Source organism: Pseudopipra pipra, chromosome 5, assembly GCF_036250125.1.
Source record: "Pseudopipra pipra isolate bDixPip1 chromosome 5, bDixPip1.hap1, whole genome shotgun sequence".
Taxonomy (NCBI): domain Eukaryota; kingdom Metazoa; phylum Chordata; class Aves; order Passeriformes; family Pipridae; genus Pseudopipra; species Pseudopipra pipra.
In genome coordinates, this window is record NC_087553.1 from 30,706,813 (window position 1) to 30,723,705 (window position 16,893).

The 16,893-nt window shown below is 37.0% G+C and overlaps 1 protein-coding gene across 1 annotated transcript in view; it reads left to right on the forward strand.

The window, feature by feature from the left end:
• Nucleotides 1-334: 334 nt before the first annotated feature.
• LOC135414564 (uncharacterized) overlaps nt 335-16,893 on the forward strand; it is a 131,406-nt gene continuing 114,847 nt past the window's right edge. Inside the window, exons 1-2 of the mRNA XM_064655464.1 lie at nt 335-627; nt 4,994-5,038. The gene's annotated coding sequence lies outside the window, so the exon portion shown is untranslated. The remainder of the gene's footprint in view (nt 628-4,993; nt 5,039-16,893) is intronic.

Here is a 16,893-nt window from a genome sequence, read left to right on the forward strand (position 1 = left end):
GGCTGCCCCCGGCCGCCGCTGCCGCCGCCACGGCTCCTCTCTGTGAGCGCCGCCGCCGCGCCCCCGGGACACCGGCGCGGGCCCCCCGCTCGGGAGCGGGGCAGGAGGCAGGCCAGTCCCAGCTGCCAAGCTGCTGTCACAACAGCGCCGCGCCGCCGCCGCCGCCACCACCGCTGCTGCTGCTGCTGGCGCTGCCGCTGCCACCGCCGCCCCAGGAGCCGCGCCACGCCATGGAGGCTCCCCCGGAACCCCGAGCTGCCCCCGCCCGCCCGCGGCGGCCGCCCCTGCGCCCCCACTATTTAACCGTAACGCGCATTCCTGCGCCCGCCGCGCCGCTCCGCGCAGGCGCCGGGCGGGGCCGGCGGCGGGCGGGGCGGGAGGCAAGGCCCGGTCACGGCGGGTGCGGTTCGGCAGCGGCGGGGCCCCGCGGGGCGGGCGCTGCGTGGGGCTGAGCCCGTGCCCGGCGCGGCTCTCGGGGCGCGGGGCGGATGCGTTCTGTGCCGGCAGCTGCCGTGGCACCGAGCCTGGCCTAGGTGTGCTTTCCCTGCTCGGTACGGGGGGGATCTGCTCGGTACGGGGGGGATGCACGTGGCTCAAGTGCCGTAATAAGAGTGTAGCTTTGGCAGTGTAAGTTAAATTCATTTTTGGAATAACGTGTTTTTAGAAGATAGGGTGTATGCAGGCTGGGAAAGCGGGCAGCTCACACCTTTTTTATTTTGTTTGTATAATACTGTTTGGGAGCTAAGGATAGACAAAAGGCTTTCCCAGTGCTGCCAGCAAGCCAGGAAAAGATCTGCTATCCTCATACCTTTATTATCATCTGGCACTCTGGAAGCCCTGGTGTTTTCATTGTCATTAAAAAAAATAATCCCACGAAAACGAATCCAAAAGCAAAACAAGGAAATGCTACTCTTTTCAATGCACCCAAATTTCTGTCAACTGCAAGTAGCCATCAACAAATTTAGTGCTTGTGCGTGAAAGATTGCTCAACTGTGTTGGCAGATGGAAGGTAGTGTGTCCTTATTATGGTGATGTGTGACTGTAGAAATCACCCATCCAAACTGTTTCATAAACTTCTTCCTTCATCTGAATCTTACTGGTGTTTAGCAGGCTCTTTTGTGCTTTTAGAGTGGACCAATGTGTTTTAAACTTCTATCCTACTTGTTTTTTACATCCCAGGGTTATTTTTTGACAGTTTTTTGATCTGTAATAAGTCAGACCTTTTATATGCTGTTTGTGGCATGCATTGAAGTACATAGGTTCATTGAAGTGCATAGGTTTATCATCATTAGTTGCTCTGGTTCTTAGTGAAATTTGGACCTTCTGTTCTTCAGTACATGAACTAAATGTGATAACTCAGTCCAATGTCACGCTTAAGAACCATAGAAGTTGAAGAAAGGAAAGCACAATTTTATTGAGTTACGTTATTTTGGGTGAAGTTATATTAAGCTGTAAAGTCAAACACCCAAAGATTAAGAAACTCAATTTTTAATTTGCTTTTACACATTAATCACTTGTATAAACATATCTTTTTAAGGAGGCCCCTGCCACTTTTTCCACTTTGCAGATGGACTGGCAGATATCTTTTTTTTTCTCCTCATTCAGTGAAGATCCAAGTCTCATTCATTACTACTTGTCATGAGTCAGTCCTCAAGCTACATATGATTTTAGCAATTTAATGGATCTATTCAGTCAGGATAAATCTATTTATTTATTTATTTTTATTGATATTGATATTGTTGTGAGGGAAGAACTAATATCTAATTAGTGTCTGAAATTTTTAGTTCAAAGTTTATAGTGTTGATATCTGAAAGCTTTGAGAATGCTCAGGAATGGTTTTGATACTTGATTCTTAAATTCATCCATGATACAGAAAAGGGGATGTGGTATGGTTTGCTGTATTCCCATGTAGTTTAAAAGACACATCTTTATAAACAGTAAATGTCATTCATCAAATGCATATAGCAAAAAAAATCTTGCTTTTTATAGTAGGCCATGATAGAACTCGTTTTACTTTGGGTTGTTCCTTAAGCTTACTGCTTCAGGCTTTACCTTTTAAGATAAACCCATTTTAAGTCGTCAATATAGATCTTTCTGAATTATCTTTTTGCTGTTGTTATGTTTTGTTTGTTTGGGAGGCTTCACCTCTTATGCAATTGGAGTAAGTTCAAAAGTAGGATTTATACTTAATGAGAGCAGTGTCCAAAGATCAGATTACCTTAGGCCAGGTTTTCCACTTCTGTACAACTCACCCCTCCCACCTCCCAAAAACAAACAAAACATTTGACTGCCAAATCCGAACACAACACACAAATTTGTCTGTTGTGAAACTTTCGTCACGTAGCTCAGAGGTAAGAGCTGGAAGATGGAGATTTGTGAGATGGGCCAGTTCGTAGGCTGGCTTTAGTTACAGTTTCTAGTCCACATATCCTCAAACACGATACCAATGGCTTGTCAATTCATTGGGGCCTTCTTTGTTTTTGTGAAAGCCCCAACTTCTGCCTATATGTACTTGGGCTTTTATTTAACAGAATAGAAGAAATGGAACTTTGTGAATATGGAAAAACATTAAAAAAATAATGATAGATGAATCCTAAGAAGTGAAGTGTTAGGACCTTTGAACTTTGAGGGATTTTGTTTTGAGAGGTGCAGCCTTTTTTTCCTCTTTTTTTTTTTTTCCTATTTTTGGGAGAGAGAAGTTGAGATTCACTGTAAATGCCTGAAATTATTTTGGTTTTTTGTTTGGAGGTGTGATTCTTAAACGGTCCTTGGTTTTTAGAGTCTTCGGGAGGCTTGAATCTTCAAGGTGTTTGTATTTTTCAAAATTATTCTGTCTTGTAAGTTTAAGTTATATGGTCTGTGTATACACTGAAGTCAGCATTAACTGTGTGAAACAGTCAACTAATAAGTGAATAATATTTACAATGCTATCAGATACTTGTGTTCTTAATAGTTCTGTAATGATGCATTGCTTTGTATTTTGTTAATGCAGTGTATGAATACTGGGTATCAGATTATGATTGCATGGGATATATTACTGAAAGGAACTGCTACAGTGTGGTACCAAAGATATATTTTATTCAGAGACTTTTTTTTGTTTTGTTTTGGGTTTTTTTTTGAAGAGTGTCTCTGGATTTTGAATTTTAGCTATAGTAATTGTGATGTAACTCATAATACCTTGAGTACAAGTGTGAACCAGAGCTGAATGTACAATGCAGGATGCAAAGTTACTTTAAAGGAGGTTCAAAAACCTCTACATTCAGGCAAAAATAGCTTTCCACCTAGCTGTAGTTACACTTTAAAGTGAAGTCTGCTTAAATGTGAGGGAACAATTTTCTTTTCCTTGAGAAGAAAGAAACAGGTTTAAAAATTTACAGAGTAATTAGATTTTCCAGTTCCCTTGACCTACATTATTGCCGAGATTAGAAACTAGAGTGTTCAATAACTACGTTCTGGCAAGTTGTATGTGACTTTCTTTTCCACTCTTAGTTTATGATGGTTTATAAAAGAGAAATATTTCCTTTGGAGGTACTTTCAGTCCTCTACTTCACATTTGCTCTGAAGAGGAATGGATACTTAAATTTTTTTCTCACCTCTGCAGATAGCACATCAAGTTAGTTACTTTATATTGGGGAAACCAGTGTCTTTAGTTACAATTATTCTAGATGATCATTTGTTCTGTCACAGTTATAACATTTCTTTGATATTCAACAGCTAAACCAGGACAAAAAGTGAACAGTGTCTTGAGAATACATCCCTCTAGTGCTGCATTGTAGCTGGGTGAAAGACTGCCTGCAGCTATAGGCCCAGTCACCATTTCAGCAGAATTTGCAGTAACTGTAGTGTTGAGGTTGGAAAGGTTAACCTGACAACCAGCCTGGTTAGCACCTTTCCCAAACCTAGAAAAAAATCTTAAACATATTTGAATATAAGAACATTTGGTTTAGGGAACAGATAAGGATTCACTGTGTTAGTTCTTATTTAAAGTGATTTACTACCCAAGGGAGTAGTGATTCTTCTGAGATTTTATATTATTTGGCAGGAAAAATATTACTCTAGGTAAGTATGCAAGTGAGAACAGTGCCAAGCTAACTTCCTTGCAGACTTGAAATATCATCTTTCTAATGATTTAGCAGTTATGAAAATGCCAGCATGACTTTTAAGTGCCAAAAAATATGCAAGAGGCTTGACAATTCATGCATGAACTCTCTTCTGGTAAACACTGAACAGGGAGAACTTTAAAAAATGGAACTCTTACATATTTCCAAATTGTACTTCTGTGTAAAGGAGCTTTTATAAAGTAAGTCCCACATTGTCTTTTCCCTTAAAGCCACATTGTCACCTGAATCTTTTGTAAGCTGCGCTTTGAACAGAGTAAATGTGCGTGCTCACTATGATAGGATTGCATTCACCATCCACAGGGCTCCCCAATTTTCAGGTTAATCTAGAGCACTGCTACAGCTGCCAACAAGTATCTTTTCCTTTGGTTTATTATCGTTGAACAACATGTATGATCCATATGCAATTGCACTATTACTGTATGCCAATCCATCTTTATAATTTTGACTTTTATCAAAAGTAAAGTTACCATTGCTTTGATGTCTGGTAAAAGTGACCCTGCCAGTAAAGATAGGGTTTAGTATCAAATGCTTATAAAAGGGGATAAATAATAGTCACCTGTTAACTAAAAGGGAGAATCAATTAAATAAAAGCTATGTTCATTTGAAAGTAGACATCTGAGCATGCTTATTTTTATATATTAAGAGAATTGCATGATTTTTTGGTGATTTTTGTGTTCAGTGAATTGTGATTGGTTTGGATTTGCTTAAAATTGAATTTCTTTTAGCAAGATAGAAAAAGTAGTACTTTACATAACTGTTGAGCATATATTATTTGGCTTCTGCAATAAAGCTATATTGATGATACGTAACTTCATCAAAAGTACCTGAAGATTTTTTTAAACTAATGCAAAATTCTTTTATCTCTGTCATAGAGGCAACATAAAACCCAAAGGATTTGTCGAGACTTTATGAAATAAGTAAGTATGAATTAAGATCACTGTTGTGTATTTCAGATTTTCTTTGAGATTATGTAATCTTAAATTTAGGTTTAAGCTTCTAAGCCTCTAGAGTAGGGCTTTGTCAATGGGATCTCCCATTGTTTTATATTCATAAATATTCTTCCCATGAAATATGCATTTCACATTTGGGTCCTTAGTATTTTCTCCTCCTTAGTTACAAGTTCATTGCCGTAACACTATTCAAGTTTTGATTTAATTCTGGTAGTAGACTATTTTTAGTGTTAGTAGATGTAGTTTGGAGAGACTATATGACTTACTAGTCTTGTTTATGGTAAAGTTATGCCTTCCAGTGATTGCAGTGAAATCCTGCTTTATGTGCAAAGAAAATTAGAAGTGTGGCTCTGTGAAGATTGTAGTAGTAGAAGTAGGTTCTTCATTGGTCCTCGTTCAGTTTTCTGAATAAAAAAGGGTAATATATGCCTAGGTTTTGAGGAGTTGGGCTTCTTGGAAAAATAGGACTTCACTGACTCAAAGCTGAGAAAATACTCAAATAGTTTTGGAGGTCTACCTGTGGTTAAGATATTATCACCCCCAGAGCAGCAGCAAGCCTTTAACAAATATCAGCTGCTCCAGACTCTTAGTTTAAGGTACAGAGGAAATGGGACCATGAACCGAGTTGCCAAGAGATAGGTTCATGTTCTGTTTGGCTAAATCTACTGTGGAATATGTTTTCCAGCAGTGGGCTGAGGCAAAGAGTTGATAGTGGCCTTACCTTAAAACTATGCAACTCTTTCTGGCAGAACTTACTTCTTAGAAGCCAGGTTAATAAAAAAAGTTGTATTATTTTCAGATGCATCAAAAATAGAATGATAGAATGTCATTTAAGCAATCTTCTTTCCTAATCTACCGGAAGTCTGCTTGGCTAGACTTGATACTCGATTCCACTGGACAGGTTATTTGTTTATTATGTTTATTTTGTTATGTTTGTGTAGCCAAGTTACTGACTATTTGAGCCTATCTATTTCTGATACTACATAAATCTAGCAGAAGAGTTTGTATGATAATGCACATCTTTTTTGACTGTAGAAAAACATAGTAATTTGTGGCAGAAACACTGGAGACTTGACCAAGTTACGCTTTATGAGGAACTGTGCTAAACAGGAGTGTAAGCTATTTTGTGTACCTGTGAGTCCAAGAAATCCTTGAGATAATTACTGAAGGTAATTCCACATGAGAAGTAAACAGTGATTAAATTTTGCTCTTAAGTCTGGTTGACTTTCAAAGGTAAATGGAAAAAGTGATTACTGAAAGGTATGGTAGCAGAGAAGGCAATAAAAAACCTTGAACCCTCTCCACTATTTTCATCTGAAGGCTTCATTCCAAAATGTTGGCTCTTGAACCTTATGCATTTAGTCAGGCCTAATATTTCTTATTGGAAGTTACCTTTAAAAAAGACCAGATGATAAAATCATAGAATCATTTAGGTTGGAAAATACCTCTAAAATAATCACAGATCTGTAGGTTGATATGGGTGGAGTAGACTTATAATAGGTAGCACACAATGTTAATCACAGTCATTATCATTTTCATGATCCTTTACAAGACTCTAAGATTGATTATGGGCTATTTGAAAACATCCACACATGTAAGCTGATCATTGCTCTGTTTTTAAAGAGGGTGTATGGTGAACGAATGCATTACTAGATTTGGAGCCAAATTACAGTGGGGCCTGGTATTGTCACTTTTATTTCAGTGCTTTTGTTTCAGACTGTGGTTCTTCTACTGTTACTAAATATATGCATTGGAGCTGTTTGCAATTTAAGAGTTGAACCTCCTAGTTTTAAGAGGGCCAGCAGAAGGTAGCATTTAAGCTATTCCTAAGGGCTCTGCTGAGGTCAAAAGCACAGATGTGTGCCTGTTTTGTTTTTGCACATAGGAAATCGTGCAAGGACAGTCTGTGGGCAAACAGAAGATTTGCATTTAAATGTACATGTTGACAGCAGTAGGAAATCACTATGGTGGCTGTGTATTTAAGCCTAGTGGTTTCCATATGCTTTGGGTTCTGTTGCTCAGCTTCCGCACAGGTGGAATATGTTTTCTGTGTATGGCTACAGTCAAATGGTATCTATATGGGGGATGGATTCAAACAAAAATATCTTATTAGAGCTAGACAGGATGCCTTCAATTTCTTTTTTTTCCCTAGAAAAGAAAGTTTTAATGAGGAATTGTCTTTATTTTGGCAAGCTGTTTTCAGAAAGCTTTCCGGGGCCTGTGAGATAGAATTTGTACTTGAGGAATATCATCAGAATGGTCACTGAGACTCAGTAAGCTTCAAATTAGGAAAAGTCAAGAAAGGAACTTTTAGTTGTTTTTCTGAGCAGTGCTCTGAGTGCTTTTCTTTATTGAACAGTCTATGTTAATTAATAAAATATTTACATGTATTTAATTGTAAATTATTTAAATTGCACATCTTGATAAGTATCTGTTGAAACTTTTTCCTTTTTGTATTTTGTTTTTTTCCCCTCATACAACTAGTATGAAAGTAGTCAAATATATGTATGCAGGTAGTCTTGAGAAGCATTCACCAGTGATATAGTATTCCTTAATAGTAATTTCGACTTCCCAAATTTTAGGAAGATAAATAAAAAAAATGCACTTATAAAAAAAAATGCAGTTATACAGAATAAAATCAAGTTTTTCTCCTGGAATTCTGGAATTTCTCCCAAAGTTAGTATATTGGGCGTTAGTTACTACTTTTTAGTAACTACTGCTCATTCCCGATAGCGGCTGAGTAAATGGTTACTGAACTATGTCCTGAGAGATAATAAATGTAGGCGATTTCAAATCAAAGGTGGTTTGGAGGTGGTTGATTCTGTAATTCAACTTCTTGTTGAGATGTGTGTTAACAGCTTCACATCTTTCAGTGTAATGAGGCTCGGGTTTTACTGGTCTTTTGATGACGACTGTTAAAATATTGATGGGAGTGGTGTTTAGGATAAGTATGCTGTAAATTAATACCTTTTCCATTGTTACTGCTTCTAAAGGTAAACCACAGTAAGTGTTGATCTGTCCATTGTTTTATTAAAGTTCCCTATTTTCTGAGTTTGGGAACAAATCCAAGTCTTTCAAATTCCTTCATGGAAGAAAAAATGTTTTCTACTGTGGTAATTCAGTGTTTCTCAGGAAGAAGAGAAAAGTCTTGTTATAGTTTTAGGAGTTATCTGATTTGTCTATTGCTAGCACTGATAGATTATGTCTCTTCAGCTTATGGCTATGTGAATCACCTAAAAGCTGCTTTTTATTTTTTTTTTATTGTTTTGCTTTTGCTATATTACTTCATTTGTTGTCTTATTAAATTAAATTATTAATGCAACGAATTTCATCCTTCCACCATGCTTGTGCAAGCTTTGTAACTTCACTGAAGAACTATTCATGTAATCTTAGTTGACTTACGTGATGGCATTGTAGCTCTATATATATCATACAGTTTTCAGCTTTACCTCAAGGTTTATTATTTGTGTGAATTTTCAGGGATGGTGCGGGGTCCATCTCATTCTCAACAGGTCAAGTGGGACTGTAGAGTACTGACAAATTTTTAGCAGTCTTATGCGTATTTAGAACTAAAATTCGATTTTAAAAAGCTTCGTTTTCCATTTAATATAAATTTTAATATTGCTTTTACTGGGATAAATGAGTTATAAAGTAGTAAAATTAATGATTAAATTAAAACTGATTCTTCAGAATGAGTGCTTAATATTTTCACCGTGAACAAAGGGTAGAAGAAAAAAAAGTAAAATTTCTTAAAAGACAGTGTATCTCCTTAAGGTATGTGTATGTAAATTATATACTAAAGTACAACTCTGAGATAAGAGTTTAGGGAACACCTTAATTATTATTTTAGTAGCCAGTTTTAACATTTTTCACAGGATGTAAAAGGATGAGCCTTCTTTTGATTTCTGTTTTATTTCCTGAGCCTTACTGTTACTAGTTTTAAGAGTTTAGATAAAACATCTTTATATGTATATAAGAAAGAAAATTCTGTCAATAGCAATCTGTTACTGGAAACATAAGACATATTAAAACCAACTTTTTTTTTAATGATAATTATAGACCCGATTTCTGTGGTTCAGTGTTTGTCACACTTTCCTTCTATCTGAATCATGAAAACTAATCCTAGGGAGAGACTAAAGATACCATGGATTAAACATATTCTATGGATTGGTAGTATTGGCAGGAAACTAGTAAGAATGATCCACCAGGGACAGTGCTTTACTACAGATCTTGCCATTTTGAGTTTTAAAAGAAATGAAGATATTATGGTTTAAATTAAGTTTGGAATAGGATTTAGAATTTGACTGAGGACAAATTTAGTTTAGGTGATTAGAACGCATAGTCTATGCAAATGATATCCTGATTATGAGAATGATAAAAGATCAGTTGTATTTGCAACTGCAAATTTGTCACTATTGAAAGTGGAGATATGTCTTTCAAAATCATCTATTAGAGTCAAGACACTTGCCTTGGAATGTGGCTGAAACCAGATTTTGCAATTGAATACTTGGACTTTGCAATTGGGTACTAGTTTTCCCCTATAGTAGGACCAAAATTGTTGGCATAAGTTCAGATGATTTCTACAGATGCATCATAAGTGACGACAAACAAATTTCAGTAAAATAAATAAATTAAACCACATGAATTAAAATTCTGTAATATAAATGCCAAGCATGTGCTTTTAAACATCCCTCAATCCCTCATTTAATTTCTTCTTGATTTTCTGATTTTCTCTGATTATCACACTGATGTTTCCTTTTATATTTTATCTTTTTTTTACCTTGGGAATTGTTATCCCCTTTGTATCAGTTTTATGTCATATTCATATCTAGGCTGCTGCCAGATGATCTTTGACAACAGTCTGCTGAAGTCTTTTGGAGCTTTCATGTATGTGAAAGTGATCTGAATAGATCCGGTTGTGGAATTGGTATTATGCTTTGTAAGAGTGTTGTGAGTTTGATGTGTAAGTGTTGTCCCAGTATTAGAGATCAGAAAACTATTTCATTCTTGACCACTGCAAATTGCTAATAATGACATATTAATTGTTTTGTGTGGACTCCATTGGTATACTTTCCTGATTCAACAACACTGGAGCAGTCCCTTTCAACTATGAAGAGATGTCTGCCACTTGATTTGTCCTCAGTTGAACTCAATGTATAGGCCTCTTATATAATACAGTCTAAATTAGAAAGAATAAGCGTGTACTACAAGTACTTTACTACACAAAGTTAAAATTGATGCTGACACTACCCATCCTCAACAGTTTTTAAATATAATGTGCATGTATTATACAGAAATGGTAGATTGTTTTAAGGTAAGATTAGTTCTTTTACTGACTTTCCTGTTACAATGATTTTGATTCATGCAGAGAAACTGCCTCAGGAGACTGATTTTTAAGGGTACTGTAAAATTTGTGCTTATTTTAGGGACCGTATACTTCTACAGGTGCAACCATAACATTGCTTTCTTGGCAGATATTTGAAGACATCTTTCATGTCTATAGCTATCGAGCATTTGCCACATTATGAGCTTTAACTTGATGTACAGTATGTTACCTCGTTCCATTTCTCAGTGAATAGACTTTAAATACTAAAGCCGGTTTCAAATGTAAAATGATGTAAAGAAATTATACTTTCAGATATTTTATTTTTGAGTAATGCTTTATGAATCCAACTACTTAGATAATGTTATTTCATCTTAAGAACACTGTGGAACATCTGTTCAATGTGGGCATAATATAAACTCAAAGAGGATGTTCTTCCACGTTGTCTTTTCAGGTGAACCATTGGATGGTTCTATTTCATAGGCCACTAACTAATTCATACTTCACTTTACCTTTTCTTTCTGCAGCCACAAGGTAGCTTCTAAACACACTGACCTTCAGCATTCTTACTTGGTAACATTCACATCTAACATAACTTGGAGACTTCAGCTTCGTGGGTGTAGCAGTACGTTCGGATACATGTCCGGAATAAAGACAAGTGCCAAAAAATACTCAAGCACACAAAATATCTTTTATTACAGTGAGAATAATAATAATAGCAATAAACTTAGCAAAAGGAATAAAAAACTAAAAAAAGGATACAAAATAACTACCTTATCGGGTGGCATTAAAACAAATACTACGAACAGCATTTAATACAATATTAACTAGTGAAAAGGGATACCAAAAAAGGATCTTGACACAATATTATGGATAACACGATATTGGTTAGTAAAAAGGGAGACTAAAGGAAAAATACTATAAACATAAAAGGGGAATTAAAAGAACACTAAAAGGATATTAAAAAGTTTGTTCTCTCAGTTGCTTCCTATCAATAACCTGTGCTTACCCACACAGACAGGCCAGGGCTGTCAGGATCTGCAGCAGCTGGTCGGTACCCATGCTTAGCGGGCGTCCCCGCGGAGCAACACAGTCTCGGTGGTAGGATGAGTATCGCTCAACTCAGCAGTCCCGACACCCCATTTTTATCAGTTCCACATTACACTACGTAGGGCCAGTACGTAGCATAAGGTGATGCCTGAATGGCAGCCAAACACCGCCTAATCATGACCTCATGGCAACAGTCTGCGCATGCCCTACTTGTAGGGCAAGGGGCGAGCGACCCCTGCCCACATAATCTTCCTCCCATCATCATCTTTCTCACCCCTATGTATGACCTCTACCATTGTGTTTCAAGGGTAGATGTATCTATCTTGCAATATGTAGCAAAACCAAGGAAGAACTCAGCTCTGATAATAGGGGATATCAAGCTGACTTGCTAAAAAGCACAATGGACCTTACAAGCTGACTTGTTGAAAAGCACAATGGACCTTACAATTAGCTTCTGCCATAAGTTACATTGTACCATACTCTAACTGGTTTCACATCCTAATATGATTTCGTTCTCACGCCTCTATGCTCCATTGATCATCTAATTCAAAAGTACCCCCCTTACAGTGGGTAATATCTTTGTGCTGTAAAAGCTGAAGAGTACTAAAGAAAGAAGAGGGTGTGATTGAGTGAGTGTGGGGAAAAGAATGTGCTCAGAAAGAGCACAGGTAAGGCAATGTGTGGAGCCAGCCTGAGTGCACGTGTGTAGGGTTGTGCCAGCAAGTGGGTGAGTCTTCCTGGGTATTCAGAAGGGGCATTACATATTTATCAAGGGCAGAGAAAGGCACAGTTGAATGCTATAGCATAGGGGTGACTACCATTTGTGTGAATGAATTGTTGCTGTGTAAGAGCACAAAAAAAATAAAAAACTAAATTTGAGAAGGAGTAGTAGGTAGCTGGATTAACCTACAGAGTACAAGCAAAGAGCAGGTCCTCACTGAGGTGCTAAGAATGAGAGAGGACTGCATCTGGTAAAGAAAAGCCTCATCCAAGGGTCAGAATCATAGCAAAGAGTGCAGTAAAGGCAATGTCTACTCAGGTAGACAGTTAAGCCCCCCAAAACTAAAATGAGGCTCAATGGCTGGACAGAAGGGAGTAGTGGAGGACCGAGCTGATCTGTAACAAAGTCTGCAAACAAGGAAGGAGTCCTGGGGAACTGGTCATTTTGAAGTTTGGAAGTTTATGTCTTAAAAGGAATAAAAAAATGCTACTTCATACAGTACTTAAATATGTAAAAAAATTGGGACTGGGGGAAAACACACAGAATGTACACTGAGTCACCTTGCTTTTAAAAAATGCTGTGTTTCCCAGGTTCCTTTCTTCTTTTTGTTTCTTCCCTTTATGCTTGCTTATTTCTACAGTGATAAGGTTATCCTGGCAGTAAGGAAGTTAATGTGAGGCATAACCATTGATAGTAGAAGGACAGTTAGGCCTGTTTTGCTGTGTCTGTTCAAAGATTACTTCAACTTTTATCATAGTTGATTGTAATCCAACGACTGTAACAACAACAACAAAACCACAAAAAACCCCCAAACAAACAAACCAGGAAAGTGCTAATTGATTTATATTTTTAGTATTTCATTTGCATTTTCTTTACGTTTCATCTATTTTAATGCTTCATTGCTCTTCCTTCACTTCCAAATAGCTTCACTAAATAGCCTGAATGAGCTTGGAAAAGGTGTGCAGTTTTTTTCTTTTCCTTCACACAGGTTCCAAGTCTTCAAACATATATTCAAGGACTCTGTTGAAATATGATATTATGTCTCAGTTACTCCACTGTAGAAAAACAGAACGGTACAGTGTCATCTATGAAAACCCCTTCCCCAGGCTGGGTGATTAGTGTTAATGTTGTCCATTACCCTTTAGGAGATCTTTCAAGACATTTAGTAGATGCTGTAAAGATGAGCATAGGAGGTTGAATTGTGGACAGAAAAAGGCAGAAGTGGTCAGACAGTTATTTTCTTCCTTCTGTGTCTCATTTTGGTGAGCTGTTTAGCTTAATATAAGTTTGTTGCATGAACTTCTCCCACTACGTAACTAGCCTGGCTAAAATTTTCATAGTGCAGTCCAGAGATGGGAAGCAGGATCTGCTTCCTGCCTTCATCTCTTATTATAGGTCTTGATGACTTTTATAATTTGATGTCCATGCTGTACTTACTCTTTATTGGTGCTGCATAAAATATTTATAGTATGTGGTAACTTGATTTGTGCTAGTATGTGTAATAGTATTTTCTGTATGCATTTTGAAAGGAATAGAAGACTTATAAGTACAAAATTAAATAGATGCAGTTAGAAATGTTCTGGAAGCATAATTTGTGTCTTGCTGCACCTAAAAGCCTTCAATATTTGGCAGCACTTTTCCCCTCCCCAACTCCATGTACAAAATAAATCAGTCCTATTTCTGTATTTTTTGTTGTCATAATTGAAAACCTGGAGGATTAGGCCCATGGTGGTTTTCTCACATTTTTTTTACTGTTTTATATTACCCCAATTGTTTCTATATCTGTATTTCAGAGGAGTTTTTACTTTAAAAAGTAAATGTGGATCTCTTATTAAATTTCAAGCAAAATTAAATTTTGCATTCCCAACATTCTCACATTAGTCTCTGATAATATATTCTGCTATACAGATATAGAAGAAGAAACTTGGAATAACTGAAATCAAGTCTGATGATTCAGTGTAAAAATAATTAATTTTCTGTAATTAAAAGAAAATTCCCACATGGGCAGACAGTTCCCAAACTTGTCGAATCAGGGCTTCTTACAACATCCTTTGAAGGATATTGGTTTTTTACAGGTGCTCCTGGAAACAACAGGATCACTGTCTTACCGAGTAGCATTATTTCTATTACTTTAATAGTAATCTTGTGCAGAAATGAGAATCAAAATGTCTTAAGTAGATAATTTAAGTAGTCACTTGAGTGACTCATCAATAGTCACATAAGTAGACTCATATTAGCCATGATACTAATTTTACTGGCAAGGAACGTTTTGAAACAGTAACCTAGGCCAGAGTGGCCTCTGTAAATCCTAGATAATTATTTTGCAAGGGTAGAGAAAAGCTAACCATTCTTACTTTGTTTTGAAATAGCATACAAAAATTTCAAACTTTCCTTTAAAAAGTCTCCATCTTCCATCAGCGTAAACACCTCAAATTGCCCAGTTCGGTGCAGAAGACTGAAAGAGTTGCAAGTTAACTTGATTTTGATTTGGTGTTTTTTTTTTTTTTTTGCTTTTGCTCCTCAACTGTTTTCTAGAATGAAATGGTTGTCATTTGAGAACACGTAGGCCGAGTTCTAGGCTGATCTGAAAGTAAGGTGGAGTGGAACTATAGAAAGAATTTCTGAAAAATAAAGTAATAAGAGTGAGCATGAAGAAGAAGAATGGAATAGAGGGGGAAAGGCGGGTATGAAGAAAGGGAAAGGCAGATAGGAATGGCACAAAAAAAGAGAGCAAAGATGCTTTTATGCTGCATGCTAGCTGCAGCTTATGAAAATGCTATTTCCTTTGCCTGTGTGAATTAAGCTTTTGATCTTTGCATCAGTGAAAGCACTTTGCTGCTGCTGCTGCCAGCTACCATTCTGGGAACCTCATTGCATATTGTATTTCTGATATTTCCTTCTTAACAAAGAGCCAACATTTTGCTGCAAAAATGTGATGACTAAACAGGAGAACACCTCTGAAAATGTGCTTAGCTTTAAATTTTTTACAGTCTTCAGAAGGGAAATAAATTTGTTCCATGCATCATACATAAACAGGATTAAAATCATGTTGCTTTCAGGAGGAACACAAAACATTCAGTTATTTAGATGACACTTGTATCACCTGATAGATTAAACAACATTAATTCTCATTATTTATTGGTGAGAAAGGAGAACTTGCTTACCTGCAAGCTGAATGTATCAGTTTACATGTCTAATAATATCAGTACTTTGGTACAAAATTTCTAATAGATAAAGAAAATAAAGTAGGTATTTTTCTGTATTGTTTTATCAGGCAATTTTTGGTAACTGTTCTGATGTGCTTACAGTGTACCAAATTACTGTAAGCCAGTGGCAAGGCCTGTGGACCTAGGCATTCCTGTGTTCAGGAATTTTCATACTCAAGGCATCACTTTCAAGGCACAACATTCAACTTACAATAACCTCCCACAGATCAAACTATGTAATTCAAGTGCAACTCCTAGAGTATCACTCTTCATATTTTTTTCCATAATTAGTTTGCAGAGTGAAAGCCTCTTCTGGAACGGGGGAGGTTTGGTTTCACTTGTATCTTCTAGTCATCAGATATAGGCTATTCTAGATACAGATTCAAAAATGTCATAATACTGTTTAAACCCTAACAGTTCTTCCTTGGAGTAGAGGACTGGACCAGATGACATTTTAAGTCCTACTTTTCCAAGTCCTTGTTCTAGAAAGAAAGACTACTTTTTGTCCTGTGGGAGCAGTGTAGTCTGATCAGTAGGTGTGTCTCATTTATGCAAAAGGAGATTAACTGTCAGTCAGCTGTCACTGCTGAAGATCTGTGATGACACTGTGCCATGCAAAAATAAGTGATATCTGTGGTGGTATGTCCATGAACCATCTGAACATTAAAAGTATTGTAAATACTGGCTATCATTTTGCACATTTCTCTCTTTTTCTATAGCAAGAAGAATTTACCCCTAATCAGGGTTTCTTAGGATAAAACCTGTTTTTGGAACGTGTTTCTGCTAATGGGCTGGAGAACAAGACTCAGCATGTGCTACCATTCTCAATTTCCTTTGACATTCATAATTTCTAGCAGAGCTGTGGTTTTTTTTTTGGTTTTTTTTTTTTTTTTTTTTTTTTTTTTTAAATGAATGTTAGATCTTTGTAATGACAACAAGGATGTCCCATTGCCAGGCAAAAAAACCCCCAAAATCCCAGGAGGCAATAAATGGAATTGATTTTGTTAAAAACTCTTTTTACTCTTGAAGTAACTTGAGTAACATGCAGAGTTTCAGAGCAAGATGTGGTATGTGTTTATTTTGGCAATAGCTGCCACATGCTATTTTTCTTTATTCCTTCAGTCGTATTCTCTCATAACAGGGGTAGAATGCTAACAGAACATAACTCTGAAGAGAGTCACCTTAAATACATTCCATTGCAGTATTATAAACTGATGCAATCAAACTGCTTGACAGCCAGGACAACTGTACCTAAATACATTTTGTATATAAAAGAGCTGGTAAACATGACACAATTGCAGAGCCTTAAAGCTAGTTTTTAAAGATGTGTGAAAGAAAGAGGTGAATAGGAATTTCCTTAATATTGGACTATGCTGTTGGAGTTTCTGAAAGAGTTATGGTAATGTAGTGGTAGCCAGCCACTGCTGTCACTTACTATTAAAAGCCATACATAATTATATACTTCTTGATGTATCTTTTTGTGCTAGCTGTGTGGTTATCTCCTTGCAAAACAGATATGAAT